Here is a 16,862-nt window from a genome sequence, read left to right on the forward strand (position 1 = left end):
GTTCATATGCAAATTTTATTTAGTTTTACTAGATTTTTATTTTCACCTGAGGTTCTGAAGAGGGTTTTTTTTATGTGCAACTGGGCTACTGTTATCAAGCAATTTCCCTTGTGAATGAATAATGTTTAAGTCTAGCAACATTCAGGTGGTGGTATTTGTATCCTGGTATCGACATAAAGGCCATAATCAGAGAATGTAATGTGATAAAATCATCAACACCTCACAGCTTGGCGGTTCTTTTTATGTTGTGGCCGTCGTTCTTGTTTAAACAAGAATTATAAATGAGAGACAGATAATATCAAATCATATCAAATGCGCTCCATCTCCTGGACTTTTTCTACCACGTACTTTGTTTTACATCGAGCCATTAGCGATCAAAACTAACCTGTTTCTGTATTACAGTGAAGTATGTGTAATACTGGTAAAAGCACTCATTCTATCTGACTGCTGGAGTAATCATACGATATTTCTGCTTTCACATCTTTTGCTGCTGTCTGAACTGAAACATGGTCACAGTATCAATGGCCCTTTCTCCTTATTTATTTCAGATTTATTATACTTAAGTGGCTGATGAAAGATGTGTTTTTCTCATCTTCACTTGGATGCTTGGCCTTCGCTTTATAGAATGATGTAGTGTGTGTTGCGGAGTTTGACAATGAAAAGGATGTTTTCACATCCATTTGCTGAATGGGAGTTTCACAGCGCTCACATTAAATCTGGCACAAGATTTGTGGCATCAAACCTTGTCGGTTGTGGAAGGCTTGATTCATCCCTTCAGGTTTTTGTGAGATTAATTGCACTTTTCTCCTGATAAACACTTGTAAACACACATTTTTTTATTTAAGCTTGAGTATCTTATACATCTGAGCGTGTTTTTACACAAAATGCGATCCATTGTGGTGAAGGGACGTAGGAAGAACGACCTTTATTGTCTTAGGCTACATAAAGAATTGATTTCCTGCATTTGATACATGCATTTGTACAAACCACTGAATAAATATTAAACTGCTTCTCAAAAGTGAAGCCAAAGCAAGTAGAGTTCCCCCTAGTGACTGACTGCAGTATAGGTTATAAGCTCCACCTCCTCCATGTTAGTGGGTGGGACTTGGGCCAAACTAAACCACTAAAATACACGCCAAATAATCTTTTTCAAGGATGGTTTCAGTCTTTTCAGGTAGTAAATACAATACTGATACATGTTGAAGTGACAATTTTTTGGATAAGTTCCATTTTGGTTAGTTATTAACTGGATGCCAAACATCTCGCACACTATAGCCTGTAAATGGCGGTTGGCATAATTTCCATTACAGTTAAGTCTAACCAATAATGTTATCCAGGCTGAAACTAAACATGCATTACATTTTAATCTGACCTGATATGAACTGTGCGTGTTGTTGATTGTCTCACTCCATTCTTTTAATCTCCAAAGCCAAACCAAAGTTGTCTACAACTGGCAGTGGCTGGTATGCGATAAAACCTTTAGATTTTTTGGTTTTGGCACAAGAAATACAGCAAGATGACATTTTCAAGGTTGAAAGCTTCCCTCAGTTCTGCCTCCAGGTAACATTGTGACATCACAGTGACGTTGACCACGAAGGGATTTATGGTGACCACCAGTTGCCATACCAACCACTCCAAATGAGTACAGTGTATAATCCCACATTTCCTTGTAACTGCTGGAGGTAGAGCAAAATGTGAGTGAGTGTTGGGAGGTCATTGATGTTGTGGCTCCACTCACACACACCGTACTACGCAGTCTCTGACTCCAAAGTCGCAAGATGGTGCTGTCCATATCACCAGAAAAATAGCACTGTCAGTTTGGCCAATGCAAGGAAGTGGGGACACGCTGTCCATATTAATACAGTCTATGGTACAAGCACAAGATAACATTTGAACCAGTGACCTCCCACTCCCTGGTCCACCTCTGAAATCACTAGGATACAGGGATTACATGTCGGATCACAGTCACAGTTTAACACTCCTTTTCTTTTAAATTAAACGCAAAATAAAGTTTCTTCTGTTGTCGACCAACAAAGAATTCTCACTGTTTGTAACACAACCTTTTGTTTGTAATTGCCTGCTACATCGTCTCTACTGACGTCTCGCTCGTACTGTTGAAAGCACCGTGATTGCTTTGAGCTTCACATAATTATAATCCTTAGAGTCAAGGACAAACTATTAAAACAGTAGTATTGCATTGCTTCTACCCTGAAACTACTTGTGAACTACTTGGAAAGAGTGAAGATAACGAGTTCCAAGTGTGAGGAAGAAGCTGTGTATTTGCCAAATGTGCTCAGTATAAAGGGCATTGGGATGTTTGGATTGCTTCAGTGCTATCGATTGCATTCCTGTAGTGTATAAATCAAGAGCAATGAGAGAACAGAATTGTGTTCAACCAGCGACTTATATCTCTATGACTCCATAGGCATCCTTCTTTCCTATCACGCTACCTCTTTCATGCAGTTTTAAGTTTCCTGGTGAGTTACTAAGAGGCTGATCCTTTAGGAGCATACATGTCTATGTACTACAGATTTTTATAATTTTTTTTCCTTTTACTGCTCAGTTCTTTTCTGTGCACTTCTGTCCTTGAGCATACCGCATATTCTGATGAATCTAGGCAGCTGGGAACGCTATTAAAGTTTTAATAAATACTAAGATCTCTAAGGGCAGCAAGTTTCAGATTTTCATTGAGATGCGTATCATTTGAGAGTTATTACAACTATTTCAGTGCGACTTTATCATGAGGTCAGGCAGTTCCAGCGGGCAGCGAGAAAAAGTGTTTGACATTCATGTTTCTTTCTCCTGCTTTTCCACACTCTGTACGGCACGTGTTATCCACCGGACCCTGTGGTGACATTATCTCGCTGCTCTGCTTATGGTTCCCTTTGTCTCCTTTCTGTTATCGGCCCCTGTAGAGCTGTAACCCTCTTATTCAATAATGTGGTTCCACTGACCACATTATCCCCTTCATGCATAATCTGCTCCCTCCCTCTTTCACTGTCAAACACTTCTTAATATCTTTTTGAGATCATTCAGTGTAATAAAGCATCTCCCTAGTGCATACTAAGGGTTGTGCAGACAGGTCTGTTTGTCGACTTCACTGCTGCTGCACCGTGACGCTTTAAGCATCATGACAGCTTTAGCCGGGGGACAGGTCATCCAAAACAGGGACTGTCCCTAGAAATTGGGGATGTCTGGTGACCGACAAGACACAACACCTTTTTTTTTTGCACAAATCTTCTCATTCTGCCACTTAATTTTCCAGACTTTTCCATCTTCACCACAACTCACAGTGATGCAGTTGCACCATGTGTGTTTAGAAGCGCTATATACAGAGAATGGTCCGGTATGAAAACAGTATCTTGCAGCACAGTATTCCCAACGCTGTGTAGCCAAATCCACTGGTATGCTTGAATATTAAAAATTCATATCATAACGAAAAAGAAATACATGTATTCGGTATGAACTGGAATACTGCCCAGCCCAGAATATGTAAGTAAGTCCCGAGGTACCAACCAAAGCACTATTGCAATGCACACTCATCTGAAAAGTTGACCATTTCATTGTCAAAGTTATTAGACCTTTGGCTGCAGTACACAGCGGACTTTAGAGAAATACCACATTTACTTTAACCCAGCTACACTATGCTATTTTGCAACCTGCTGTGGAGTACTATTATATGCTATTGACAATGCTGAGTTGCTGCCTGGTTCATATCTGCAGCAAACAGTCTGCAGGGTATGAGCTGTCTGTTCTCAGCATGTCTATTCAGGTCTAGAATATAGATTTCATTGATGCAAATCATTACTTTCCACTGTGTTTTGTTTTAGTGACGTCATCAGAGACAGAGCCAGTGTCGAATTGACTTTCATCATATAACCTGTGCAGCCCTTAGTGTCTGCCTCTTGTGGTGATTGTCTGTGAAGGTTCTCAGTCATCCAGGTCATATCCGAAAACACTAAAGAAAGGCAACTGGACTTGTGGAGTTTCTACATTTCAACACTTATCCGAGTAGCTTGTTGAGGTCTGAAGGACTTAGCTGTGGCTAAGTGGTTAAGTAAAGGTATCTGGTTGTTAACGGACACGGTGGTCCTAATTATAATGATGTAAAACTTCCACAGATACCTGGATAAGTATAGGTAGAGTTTTCATATTTATTCTTTTTGTTACTTTCTGGAAATGTAACCCTGACTGCAATAATTACTGACATAACCTTAGTCACAAGTCTTGCTCTGTATCTGTCATCTGTAGGTATGTTTTTTTTTGTACCTACAGCATACAGTGGCTTTGATCCACTGCCAGGACTAATTCCAGGCCCCGCATCACTCTTCCTCTCCTCGACGTCCCTCTGCTCTGCTGTACTGTAGCTAGCTGCTCCGCGCTGATTGCCTCATTTTTTTCTTGGGTGCGATCAGATGAATGCCCACTAATAGGTTTTCAGTTTTATTCACTGAGCCCCCAGTACAGAATTAAAGGGGATTTTCCGGGGGTAATTAATTGAAGTGTCCTTTTAAAGGGGAAGTATCTTTTGTCTTGATTTAGTGAGCGAAGTCATTAGCTGGAGCCTCAGTGATGGACGAGCAGAGAGACTGAGGATTTGTGAATCACCCACTCCCTCCTGAGTTACTTTCGCACTTTTCAGAACTTTACTGGAGCTTATCATCCCTTGAGTCAAACGGCTGCATGGAACATTGTTACTTGGCTTACAATTAATCTACAGCAATAGATTTGTTCCACTGAAATGAATTGTATTTGGTTGTTGTTTGTGGGAGTAAAGCAATACCCAAAGGAATAGATGAAAAGTCTGAATGCATTCGTGTATGTTTTGTATCTATTATGTATTATGTGGATTGCACATGGAGCCGTCTATGAGGGAAGGATGAACAGTAATGTAGTGGTACCTCTTCTCTACAGTTTTAGTCCCTGTTCAGTCTGCTGTTCAGTCCGCTGAGTGCTGCACTCACTCCTCATTCAGACTGACATCTGTTACAAAACTCAGTCTAATGATCCAGTTAGAGCTGCAAACACTCATGGCTCGTGGAAAATCAACTGGCTGTTTTAATCACCAATTGAAATCAAGGCCATTGAAGGCTCCACGTGTTCAGGATCTTCCAGCCACAACATTAAAACCACTGACAGGAGAAGTAAAATAGCATTGACTGTCTTGTGACAGTGACTCTGATGAGTCACAACTGTTTAGGAGGCACAAGAGGAACCTACACAATATTAGAGAGGTGGTCATAATGTTATGCCTGGTCGGTGTATGCACTTCTATGTGAAATGGATTCATGTCACCTAATACTAACATCAATTAGTAAGAAGTCGATGTCATGTATGTTGAAGATGACCTTGTTAAATGTAGAACACACTCCTTCATTAATACACGTCTGTCGTAGTCATGAACTACAACTTTTTTTTTTTTTTTTTACGATGACCTGAGATGTCTTCAGTCGTCCTCATTAATTTTAATATAAGCCGTGCTTTAAAATTGTGCTCTTGGACATGTAACCATTATGAAACCATAGCATGGTTTGCACATTTTATGCTCTCATTTAAAATGAGTCACTTATACATTCAGTTACCTAGAAGCATTTATTCTTTATGGCTCTCTGTTCATTTTTCTTTCAGTCGGTGCACTGACTAATGGCCGGTTCTCTTAATTACTTGTTATTAATAAGGACTGTGTCACTCTTCAGATTTTAAGTTAAGGCGTGTGAAAAGACAGAAGACAATGTATGACTTTTTGCCTCAGTCCCATGAGATAATACCTCACTTTCTGCAGGACCACCGTTGCCTGGCTCCTTCTGTGTAATCAGTCTCTTAATAGTTGGCATACTTCCTGCATAAAATCCTGTGTGAGGGGTTGTGATCTTTCATTCTAATAGCTCTCTAGGGTCTTGCATTTTGATGAGTTGCCTTGAGCCTTCAGTCCATATTCTTTAGTCTAGTTAAGACGAAAGTCTCACCTCATGACTCAACCTTGGCTCAGAAACTCATCCTTAAAGCCAACTGCGAAACAGAGCGACACGGTTGGAGGTGCAATGCACTGATAGGACACACAGAGGGTTGGAAATTACTAGACACAAAGTGTTCCAGTTTTGTTTGACTGCTCATTTCATTTTAAGAACACAAGCTTTTTACAATCCGCCCACGACGTGGCTCTGATCATAATAAGAATCTCCCAGTGGAGATGCTTCCAGAGTCACTTTTATAGAGTGAGTTGGCCTTTGTAGATCTCGCCAACACTTCTTTATGGTGGCTTCGGCTGGATGAGCATGCTAAGTAGATTCTGGCATGATCTGCTGTTTAACCGTGCACACAGACTGAGATTGTTAATTAATCTTAAAATAACAAAAAAAAACGCATTCCTCCTTCTATGCCTCCTCAAAGAAATGACTAAAACTGTGTGTTTTTTTAAAAAAAATGTGCTTCACTGGCAGAAAATGAGAAACATGTTGGCATCACAGCAATAAGGTAATTAGATTTCCTCTAATGATGGGATCACGCGGTGTTTCTCTGAAATTTCTTCCTGATCAATAGACTTGGATATTTATTGAGTTTGCTGATTGCGGAGGAAACTGTGCTCCGTGTGTAGCTGAGTCAACAGCTTTGGCGGATACTGAAAAATATTGCTTTAACCTTCAATTACCACCTTCACTCTTTTCTCGCCTTTTTGTTTCTTGATCTGTTCTTGACCTGTTTCATTTGCTGCTTCTTTTCGTCCTCATTTAACAGCTGTTTTTGTCTGCTTTTAATACAGCTCTTGAACGCATCTCCTGTTTTTGTATGTTTTCTTCCTCTCACATCTCGCTGACATTTCCTCTTGCTTTTCCCTGTTTGGTTCACATGAGGAGGTTGGTTCAGCTGCCCATTATGCTCTATGGACTGTCTCCCAGCCTCAGGCTCTGACATTTGACTCCTTCGTGGGACCTGTATCATTCATTACACCAGCAGGAGAGGAGGGGACATGCAAAGATATGCAAATACAGCACAGACTGAAGTGAACTAGAGAGGAGAACGTCCTGATTGAGACTAGTTGTGTAATAATGGTGAAAAGAATATATCTAACAAAGACTATCATCATCCAGGACGGAAGACAAGTTTATCATCAAATATTTTGGAATAGTTTACCACTGTATGTGTTGGGGGGTTTGCATATTTCTCTGAATCTCCTAAAAAATTAAAAATCTGCAACTCTAATGAGGAGATGCCAAAAGCGTTGCCCGCACTAACACTGTGCTCTTCAGTGTTACTGTGGCATGGAATAAGTTGGAATAAAAAGGAGTAAATGCACTAATAAGTGGCTGTTTAGCTCCACGGAGAGGAATTGGAGTAACTGGAGGCATTACTGGAGGCGGGCAGGAGACAGAAAGAGCAAATGTTGTCTGCGTGGCCTCTGGCAGCTCATTCCACATGTGTGGAATAAGACCAGTAATAAGTTTAAAAGAAAAAAAAAAAGTTTGCCAATTAGTTTTTTTTTTATTATTCCAATCACCCGTAACAGTATGTCCACCTTCGTGATATCGTATAGGACTCCCTTGTGCCTCCAAAACAGCTGTGACTCATCAGAGAATGGACATGGGCCTTCTGAGGGGGTCCTGTGGTGTCTGGCTTCAGGGTGTTGTTAGTTGGGGGCTTTGGGTCCTATGGGTTGGGGGGGGCTATCGGGTGGTGGTGCCTGGTCTGGTCTAGGTGGCTGCTACATATCCACACAAATGCCAGGTCCAAAGGTTTGGACACTGAATTGTCACAAGATGGTCAATGTTATCATCTTCTTGTGTCAGTGGTCATAATGTTGTGGCTTATCGATGTATTAATTATAGAAAATAAACTATTTTTGTAGACAGCTAAATCATATTAGAGTTGCTTCAAAGGAGTCGAGTCCTAAAGTTTTATACTTTGTTTCCAAAGATGTGAAAGGGTCTGTCTCCAAAAATGCTGTTTATCGCTGAATATAACTGACATCAGATCAGAACAGAGTGAAGAGTACAGATGACTGGGTTCACGAAAAACAAAAAGAAATCTCAGTTAAAAATATCCTTTCTTCTACTGTAGAACGCAGAGGGCAGTGATTTGGCTTGTCCCTGTTAAGTACTCTTCATGCAGCAGCTGTAAGTGGTCTATTATGATTCAGTCTCTAGTGGTAGTTTAACTGCTTTGAGATGTCAACGGAGAAATGGCTTCTGGGGCTTTAATTGATGAAATAAATAAATAAATAAATTGCCGGTCCACAGAGGTTTTGACCGAGTAACCACGTTCATGCATATTCACACTGAAAGCATTCGCTGGCCTTCGTTCTTACTCCTCTATTTACGCTGTCCTCCTGATCCATTTTTTTTTTCTCCATCCAAACGACTCAATGCACTTCATTTATTTTTTCAATTATCAAGTTAAGATGTGATTTCATTACCGAGCTTTGATTGTCATTGCGTAGTCTGAAGTTGTTTGGCAGGCTCCTCTGTTCATTACCTTGATGTTATTTATATTCTCATTAGCAAATGTGTCACCAGTATGCCGCGAAGGAACAAATAACTCAGTCCTATCTGTCACTCATTTGAAACTGCGCATCGGTGCTATCACAGATATTTTATGTTACCCTTCACTCTGAACACCCTGTCTATATATCACTCTGATTCTTTTCCTTATAAGGCGCTGAATATCAGTATTTTGCTCTTGTTTCCGGAATGGATTACAATTGGCTGCGTCCTACGTAAATAATCTCACTTTTGCCGGTTCTCCAGCTGCGTCCTAAGCAGGCACGCGCTGAGAAGATGGAACGGAGGAGCAGCATTGTGAGGGAGGCAAGAAAGGGCAGCTGGACTGTATTTCACTTCATTTACTCGGCTGTCAGCTCGGAGCTCATTATCTCATATTAGGCTTCCGTGCAGACGAGCTGCGCAACGGCTTTCCGCGTACACTGCTTCAGCTGCTGCTTTTATTGCATCGAAATTCATTTATTAAGAGAAGTTTTTCTGACCGTCTGAATTGCCAAAACTTTTTGAAAACCATAATATTAAAATTAGAAACAAGCTGCGAATGGATATCTGTGGCGTGAGAAGATACATGCAGGGCTGAAAATGGACTGAGTTTACAATTGAAGTTTGGAATAGGAGGACTTTCTCATAAATGCTGTGTTTGGTAGCTTTATGGTAAACTCACCCTGCAGCCAATAGAGCCAGTAGAAAGGTGAGACATTGAAATATCTTTTTTTTCTTTTTGTAAAATTACGTATGCAAGGACTATTTGTGGAACCGGCATATGTTGTTTTTGTTGCCTGCAATGCATTTCCACAAGTGTGCATATGGAACATAAGCTTACATCCTTGGGACATAGAGTTTATTTTCTGTTTTCACCGTCTTTCACGGCAGCACACATGGAATTTGTGGCAGTATTTGCACATTAAAACTAAGTTATATGTGAAGTATATAAAGACTATTTGTGCTGCTGCTACATCCATTCCCACTTTTAGCCTACAGTTAGAGTTAGCCTACAGTTGTTTATTCTAAAACTGTGCTTAGTCAGTGTAACAAAATGTCCTTTTCAGTATCATTTTTTCAATATAAGTCCAGCTCTGATTCAAAGAAGGTGATACCTCTTTATTTGAGGATGGCCGTGTGGTCTAAGGCGTTCAGGTCGCAGTCTCCCCTCAAGGTGTGGGTTTGAATTGCACTTCTGACATGGCTTAGATACCTTCAGCAAGCACCTAATCGCCCGATTGCTCCACGGGTGAGGCCCACCTCAGAGGCCGCAGCTCACTGCTCTGACTGTACTGTGTGAACAAATAGATGGGTCAAAAAGCATCAATACATTCGTTCATTAATTTTCTGTCCTATGCCAGAGATTATTAGCTATTATTACTATTATTGTTGCTGCTGATAGTTTTGTAAGCGGTTATAAATCGTTGTGCAGAAATGTGTATTGCATTTCCTGCATTTTAATGGAAATAGATATAAATACGCTTTGTTGTTTGCTAAATTTGTTCATAGGATTTTAAAATGTACACTTTAGATTTACATTCTATGTTATCAAAATGGTTTGTTAAACATGTTTGTGGTTTTCACAGTGAAACATCTATCTTGTTCCTACTCAGACTGTGTGGTTTTAGGTCCCATGTGTTAATAAAGTTTGTCAAAATGAAAAAAATAATTGAAAATTGAAACCATTTTTAAGATAGAAATGTGTTCATACAGGAAGAGTAGGGGCCAGGTACTAGTGTGGTGTGGAGACCAACGGCACATACAAATACACCAGGATTCTCAGCAGGGACAGATAAATGAACAGTTGCATCATTATCACTCCCTCATGGAGCAGTCCTCTATCCTGGGCCTTTTTTCCCCCAACTATTTCAATGTCAGGCCGCACTGTGTGATGTCAGCCTCAAAGTCCCTGCGCCAGGTGTTCTTAGGCCTGCCTCTTTTTCATTTGCCTTGGGGGTTTCATCTGAGGGCTTCTGGCCTGAAGCTGGTGTGGGGCTTTTGGAGTATATGACCAGTCCATCCCCACCTTCTTCTCTCCTCTTCCACTGGTGGTAGACCAGCTTTCTGCCAGAGATCTTTATTGCTTATAGTGTCTGGCCAACGGATGCTTATGATCCTCTTCATTATTGTGGTCTTGGTTGTCCTCCAAGTCCCTGCTCCATACGGTAGTACCAGCTTGAAGAATCTGAGCTTGATCCACTGGCTGATTTCTTTAGAGCTCCGGATGTTCTTGAGTTGGATAAATGTGGCTCTTGTCTGGCCGATTCTGGCTCTGACTTCTACATCCACGTCGAACTGCCTGTCACAGACCCTTATTGTTTTCCCTTTATGGACGGTGAGGCCTACTTGAGATGAGGTGTCTGCCAGCGCTCTTGTCTTTACTAGCATTTGCTTTTGGTTGTGAGAGAGTAAAGCGGTGTTGTTCGCGAACCCTAGGTCGTCCAGCTGTGCTGTCAGCATCCACTGAATCCCGTTTCTCCTCTGTGCTGTCGTGATCTACGTTACCCAATCGATGGCTAGGACAGTAGACAGCCTTGCCAGTCTTCACAGGGAAGCATTCAGTGCTTCAGACAGGAAGAACAGTGACCAGGGCACTAGTAGTGTGGACACTTACAGCACATACAGTTACACCAGCATTGAACAACAGATGTACTTCAGTGTTTTTCCATCATTTGATCTTTCAAAAATCATCCAAATTTATTCTGCCCAAGCTGCCATTAAACCTTCAATGTCACTTAAGACTGCGCTCAGGCCCATATTCTGGCCAGAACACTCGTGGTCTTGTTCAATGTTTCAAATTGAGGGCTGACAATAGATCGGCCTGAAAAAAAATGAAAGTCTGAGATGACTTACAGAATACCACTGCACGAGGACACGTTTCAAGAGTGTGGCATGAAGTGATGTGATTTGAAGAAAATCAAATATCTGCAATCATCCCTCCGAAATGACAGGCAGAGAACAATGAACAATTCAGGCAAATTGACAATAGCTGATGGCTGCTTCTCCAACCAAGTAGCACCACTTTCACAGCGATCGCACCTCCGCACTTAACAGAAATAACTGCTGCCTTTAAACGTTCTCATCAATAGTTGTTCCATTAACAATGCGATTTGATGACAAGTGTAGTCACTACACACTTGTCATCAATTCGGTGATGCAAAGAATAGCTTATAGTAGAGTGACTGAGTAAACATTATTCAGCTGTCTTCGACAACACAACTGGTCTGGATTGTAAGTGTAATCGGAATGTTTTTTTCAGACTTTTTGTAATGTTTTTTTTGGAATAAAAAAAAACATTACACACATTAAAAATGAATAGAGATTGAGTAAACAAAATAGGAAGAAGGTGTAGATCAACGAGATGAATACGTTTGAGCCACGCCAGTGATTTCTTTTCACAGCAGACAGACTATTTATTTTATCCTTCTAGCAATCAACATGGTTGTTATTAATAATCACTCAATTGAAGTGTCCCAAATCCCTCAAGGACTGTCTCAAATCTAAGAAATGGAGAGTCCTACAATTGCTGAGTCAAAGCTCAGATCTTAATCCCAATTAGATGATGTGGGATGACTTGAATGAGATGACGTGTGCGTAAGAAACCCCTCAGATAGTTTACAGGCAGAAGAATTCTGTGTTGAGGAGTGGGGCAAACTTTCCTCAATCCGATGTCAGAGGCTGTAAGATGTCTACAGGAAGTGTCACGCTAAAGATTCTTCAGCCAAAAGGGGGTAGGAAGCCCTAACTTTTTCCTCAGCTCTTCTCTTCACTCTCACCTTGGATGTGACTGTTTGAGTCCAGTTGTGAAGTTCTTCAGTGGTACTGTTACACTGTGGAACGATGGTGGGTAGTGCATTTTCCACCGAGGCCTTTAATGACCTCCAGCCTTATTCAAAACCCCTCTTAACACGATCGTTATGGAGACCATCAACAATATACGGATGCACAACGTATCAGGATGTTGAATCGTAGACAGGCATCATATAGTGAGATGAATGTCTTACTAAAGCAAAAAAACTCACTTTGAAAAACAAATACACACAAAATATGTCATTAGAATTCATTTTGCTCACAAGAACTCACCAGAAACTGGTGCAGATCGATACTGAAATACCAATATTTCCGATACCAGATCTTTATGCTCTAAAATCAGTTTTCAAATCAAAATGTTGATACTTTCAGCACTTTAGTCATTCCTGGTAATCTGGGAACACATTTGAGAGTCAATAAACTATTAAGTTGTGAAAGATCTCAGGTTAAAACACAGCACAGAATACGAGGCATTTATGATGAGGAGAGAGGAGGAGAGAGGAGGAGAGCACAGTGTCCTCTGTTTGGTTTTTCTTTTATGGTATTAACTATATAGTAAATGAAGCCGCTACCTCAATATACTTCTGAGCTTAAAATACATAAATGATTTACTCTGATGTCTCGGATGCTTTATGAATACAAGACATCAGCTGATTTGAAATACGCTACTGTTTTTTTTAGGTTTACCAGACACATGTATTTACACAAAGTATCGGTATTGGATCGGTATCTCCGATACCAGCCTGAATTTTGCTTAGTACCAGATCAGAAAGGAAACTGATTGTATCGAACATCACTGCCAGAAACTATTTAGAGTTCTCTTCATAGTTCTCACAGACACACCCTTTTGTCAGCTGGGGGGCGCTAGCTAGCTTCAGGATTGGGTGGCCCTTCCTCACAACATCCAGCTTTTCCTTCAATTTCCTTTAATGTAGCCTGTTCTCTGTCCGCCACAGTGGGTTCAGAAAATAGCTATCAAAGCGGGGGTCAACATATGAACATGAACCGCTAGCTTGGCTTTAACGTCTGACCGTCCAGTCAGAGGATGCGAGAACACTGAAATGTGATTGGTCACAGCGTCATTACAATGTTTTTCTTCCTTCAGCTGCCTGAAGTTTGAATTGTAAAGGCCCAGGGAGGTTTCTTTAACTCCAGCATATGATTGGATGACAGCTCTGATGTAAAGTTACACTGCAAGAAACACTGCAGCTGATCGACGGACAAGAAATAAAATTAAAAGAATAGGCTATTGGGACTAATTTAAGTTTAATGGTAAAATATGAAAATGCAAGTCAGTGATTTTGATAAAGTTTAGGTGAGCAGAGAAAGCCTCGCTGGCCCTGATGACCCACCACTGCTACAGCTTAACTAAAAACACAATCCCAAAATTCCTTTTCTTTTCTACTTAACAGGATATTGAAAATGTAAATTAGCCTACCTATGAAAGTATTTATCTGTGAAATTAAGCATTCACGTACGATCTGGGAATCAGCTGCAGGTTAGCTTTTCTCCAGCTTTTTTTCGCCATGTCTAATTTTTCTCTCGCCCCGTGATTTTCTCCCGCGTCTCCATGTACACTTATCTGCGCCGACCACTTCCTCGTCGCAGCATTCTGCCTTTGAATGTATCATTCATTCCGCCGTGCTTTTGGTATTGGATAAGATGATTCATCTCTGAACCTCCTTTGATCTCCTGCGAATAGAATGGGTCACCTCTCTGGTCTTTTTCTGCGACTAGATTCTGATTAATAGAAATCCCATGCCTCGTTTTAGAGTCTCCATTGTGCGCGTTGAATAATTGAAACTGAAATTCCAATCACTCACATTCATGCAGATACGTCATAACACGGACCCGTGTGCGCACACACAGTGGACTCAAAGACATACTGCCGTTGGATCACATTTACCCCTTTTTCTTTCTCTTTTCTGTCGTGTCTGTTTTCTCTGGCTTCATCTTGGCTTTTCTGCTCCGTGTCAGTTCCCCGGTGGGCCCCACAGATCTGTCGGCCCCCACTGATTTCCCTTGGTGTTTGAGAAAGATATAGGAGTTAGCTGTAGGCAACAGCCCCGCGTCCCACCAGCCTGTGTGATGAAATCAATCCACAACATGTGTATCTGTGTGTTTTCTTTTTTTTTTTTTTTTCCATGCGTCAATCGTTGCGTGGTTTTTGTGCGACTTCTTCATGTGTTACCTCACGGCCCTGCCCTTTCTTTCCTCCTCTTTCGACCGAGTCGTTCATTATGCATTAACTCGAAACACATGCATCGCGTGGCGTTTACAGACCCTCGCCACTATCTCCATCTTCGTTCTGAGACTTTTTCCGGCCGGGGCTTCTGTCATCCTGCAGCCCGGGAGATGGGCTGACGTGATAGCGAGGTAATGGCAGCCCCGCGAATTCACATCCATCCCGCCGTATAGCCTTCCAATACAGTTAAGATTGATTGGGCCGCGGCTCTTGGCGGAGGATGGAGCCGATAAGAGGGGGCAATGAGTCTCCACCAAGGCCTCCCGCATGATATCATCGTATGATTAAACACAACAGACGTGAGTGCAGTTAAAACCCAGTCCCATTGTCGCGTTGCAGGATGCTAGATGTTTATCATCATCCAATTGATGCTGATGGTCGTCTCGCATCCCGGACACCGCGACATATTGTGGTTACCGACGCTTACGCCACCCTCATTTGTGGAATCATGGTATCCGATTAAGACCGCGGGCGCCGAAGGAGGTCAGCTCGACTCCGACGTCACATGAAGTGTAATGCAGTTGTGTCGCGTTTGATGGAGCTCCGGTTCCCGGCGAGATGAGAGCATAATTCACCGAGATCTGTTCAAGATAAGCAATTCAGTCATCGTTTTTTAGCGCTCTAATTCGCCACCGGTTTGTGGCTCCCGTGTGCGAAATTGAGTGTGCGCGCACGCGTGCTGCGGTGTGTGTTTGCGCGCGCGCCCTGAGTCATCTCTGAATTGCGTGGCTTTCAAGGTGTGAAGTGGAACAGAGTAAAGGTAATGAAGGAGATGGGACTGTGTAATTATTCTGCAGAGAAAGGATTACCGGTTTACTTAACCATTAGTAGTTCACCTTGAAGTGCAAATGCCAAGGGGATAAAACCCACACCTCTCTGCCCCTCATTACCTGCGACCGGACTGAAGATGTGCTACTACAAGACGCCTTTATTTAGTGCAGTCTTTGCATATCTCCCATTAGCCTTTTGTGTTGTATGTGAGTAGTTTGGCTAATGCACTGCGGCAAAGCGCTGCTGGGTGTTGAGCACGAAAAGAGATCGATGCTCATGAGCCATGGCACACAATGCTGCGGTCTGATGCTTGGTGAAATGTGCGGTTAAGTATGTGGGTCAAATAAGAATGTAGCTTTTTTTTTTTTTCTTTTTTTACCCCTTTTAATCCCCATTAGCTTTTGTATAGCAGTGGCTAATCTTTGCGGGGTCCACATACTGTACATGGTGACAACACAAAACCACACATTCATAACCTTCACCACAATGCACTAAACGTACCTACACAGGCTCAGCTCAGGTTGATTCATGATCTCGTAGAAAAGAGAAGAAACTTAAGTCATTGGCATGGAATTACTATGGAGCTACTTTAGATTTATTTCCACCTATTTTGTTGTTGTTTCTCTTGTTACGTGTGATTTAGGACTGAATTACATTCTTGCTTTGCTTGATGTATTAATGTAGTGTAGGACAACCTGTTGTCTGTATTGAATTGCATGTCTTTAAGATATTTCTAATTAAAAAAGAAGACATGGATGACTGTTGCAATATACCAGCACGTAAAAGCTATATATGAGAATACTACTGAGCAATAATTCGAGTCACAAGACCAAAACTTGAATTGCTCATTGACTTCTTCTATTCAATATAATAACATATCATTCATATTGATATCTGGCTTTTGAACATGAAGAATCGCATTCTTATTACAACGCTGGTTGGTTCTTGATCCAGATTTCTATTTGATTCACTCAGTGTAGCTTCCGCAGTCAGCAGCATTAACTATGATTTTAATGTTTTTAAAGCTAAAGGAGGTGATTTGTATAACATTAATACGGGAGTGGCCCAAGACAGTCTCCTTGTTTCTTGTAAATTACATTAAATTAGGTGTTGTACCTAAGAAGGTGTTTTTGTCAGCTGCTATATTGTTATCAGCATCCCCATTAACCATCAGGTGATTATTTGCACCATAGACTTTATAAATATGGACAATGTGTCCCCACTTCCTTGCACTGGCCAAATTCATGCTATTTTCCTGAGTATATGGGCATCACCACCTTGGGTTTGGATCCAGAGTCTGTGCAGTATGATGGAGCCACATGCAGCTACGATATTGATGACCCACCCACACTTTTTCCAGACTCACTCGCGTTTTTGTTTAATTAATACTATGCTCTGCTTTTCCTCCAATGGTTACAAGGAAATGTTGGACAACTCTCACAATACCACATACTGCTTTATGGAGCAGTTGACATGGCAACTTGCGTCAAATGACTGACTAAAAATGGAACTTATGCAAAAAGTTGACACTTGACCATAACATTACATTATTAACATGT

At 41.4% G+C, this 16,862-nt stretch overlaps 1 protein-coding gene across 1 annotated transcript in view; it reads left to right on the forward strand.

The window, feature by feature from the left end:
* cdh13 (cadherin 13, H-cadherin (heart)) overlaps positions 1-16,862 on the forward strand; it is a 340,354-nt gene that overhangs the window by 201,261 nt on the left and 122,231 nt on the right. The gene's annotated exons all lie outside the window — the stretch shown is intronic.

This window comes from Mugil cephalus, chromosome 10, assembly GCF_022458985.1.
Source record: "Mugil cephalus isolate CIBA_MC_2020 chromosome 10, CIBA_Mcephalus_1.1, whole genome shotgun sequence".
In the NCBI taxonomy this organism is placed as follows: domain Eukaryota; kingdom Metazoa; phylum Chordata; class Actinopteri; order Mugiliformes; family Mugilidae; genus Mugil; species Mugil cephalus.